This window comes from Microtus ochrogaster, chromosome 17, assembly GCF_000317375.1.
Source record: "Microtus ochrogaster isolate Prairie Vole_2 chromosome 17, MicOch1.0, whole genome shotgun sequence".
Taxonomy (NCBI): Eukaryota; Metazoa; Chordata; class Mammalia; order Rodentia; family Cricetidae; genus Microtus; species Microtus ochrogaster.
The window spans coordinates 4,344,038-4,346,177 of record NC_022019.1 but is presented as its reverse complement, the minus strand read 5'-3'; positions in this window follow the sequence as shown (position 1 = coordinate 4,346,177).

Genomic DNA, 2,140 nt, shown 5'->3' with positions numbered 1-2,140 from the left:
TCTTTCTTTCTTTCTTTCTTCTTCCTTCCTTTCCTTCCTTTTTTTTTTTTTTTTGACAGGGTCATGCTAGGTTGCCTGGACTGTTTCTGAATTTGTGATCTTCCTGACACAGCATCTGGAGCACCTGGGATGTCCTTGCAACACCAGGTCCAGGTTCAGCATTTCTAGTTTTAAGTGTGATGTTCAAACACATAAAAAAATCAAAATCGAAACGTTTGCTAATAGAGCATCAGCAGAAGGGATTCTGGTTGATGAATAGTGTGTTGATGCAAAACATGCTCTTCAAGATGAGGGTGGTGACATGTGGCTGTAACCCCAGTACTCAGGGGGCTGAGACAGAAAGATCATGGGCTTGAGGCCAGTCCAAAAACAGCTAGTGTCTTTCAAAAAACAAAATAAACAAAGCCAACAAAACCCCCAGAGGATATCTAGAGCAAATTTGTAGCATTCCGTGTAATCTCTTTATTCATTTCACAATGGGTTCTAAATCCACACATTCCACGCTTGGCCCTCTGCAGCCTTGGGTTTAGCCAATTGAGATGGAAACTGTTTGCTTGTTTTTGAATAACATTTGTACGAAATATGTGCATATTTTTATCATCAGTTCCTAAACCGAACAGCATAACCATTATTTCCCTAGCATGTACAATTTATTAGGAGTTTGTCATCACCTAAGGATGTATGACTTCTGAGCAAACACCACATCACCTTATGTTATGATCTGAACCTCTAAGGTCTTTGGTTTCTACCCAGGGGCCTTGAAGCCAATCCCCCTCAGTCAATGTGAATTGTGTACTTGGTCACAGCTGGGTTGATGGACGTAACATTGGAGGTCAGCTGCCTTTGGGCAGGTAAGTGATAACAGGAAGAGCCATTACCATAGCCGAGGAGAGTGGACATTCATTTGAGAATCGAGTAATCCAAGAGATTGGGCCAGGGAGACCTTTGGTCCTTAGAACAGCTCCTGAAATGACTGGGTTATGGGAACAGAGGAAGGTAGGGGGATGAGTTGATCAGTTTGCCAGTAGGGTACTGGATAGCAGGGTGTCCTCATTAAGGTTATTGCTATAATTATTAAAGCAACTTAAGGGGAAAAAGAGTTTATATGAATTACACATTCATATTACTGTTCATTATCAAAGAACGTCAGGATAGGAACTCAAACAGGGTAGAAATCTGGAGGTAGAAGATGATGCAGAGGCTTTGAAGGGGCATTGCTTACTGACTTGCTCCTCATGGCTTGCTCAGGCTGCTTTCTTACAGGATCCAGGACCACAGCTCAGGGATAGCACCACCCACAAGAGGCTAGGATGTTGTGGAATATTATTTTAACTATGTAAAGATGAGTTACATTTGTTTATACTATAGAACATTGCTTTAACTGTATAAGGTGTGTTGCTTTTGTTTATGCTGTGTTTGTTTAATTATGTAAAGATATGTTGCATTTGTTTCACCTTGCCTGCCTAAGACACCTGATTGGTCTAATAAAGAGCTGAATGGTCAGCAGCTAGGCAGAGAAAGAATAGTCGGGGCTAACAGGCAGAGAAAATAAGTAAGGGGGGAAGTCTAAGCTCAGAAAGAAGAAGAGAGGAGAGAATGAGGGAAACACCTGTGGCCAGGGCAGGCAGCTGCCAGCCAACACTCGACAAGCAGTGAGAGTAAGCTATACAGAAAGAAGGTGAAAAGCACCAAGACAAAAGGTAGATGAAGAGAAACAGGTTAATTTAAGTTAGGTGATCTACCCAGAAATGAGCCTAAGCTAGACTGAACATTCAAAACTAATAATAAGTCTCTGTGTCTTGATTTGGGAGCCAGTTGGTGGCCCCAAAGAAAAAGTTGGCACACTGGGCCCTCTTCCATCAATAACTAATTAAGAAAATTCTGTACAGGCTTGCTTACTGCCAGGTCTTATGGAGGTATTTTCTCAGATGATGCTCCCTCCTCTCTGATGGCTCTAGTTTGTGTCAAGTTGACGACAAAAGAGTAGAAGAGTCAGTACACACACACACACACACACACACACACACACACACACACACACACATCTGTCTGATGTGGACCAGAACATCTTGTCCTTCAAGCCTGGATCTTTTGTTCCTAAGATTGTCATGCATCATGAAGTAATACATGCATGTGTGTG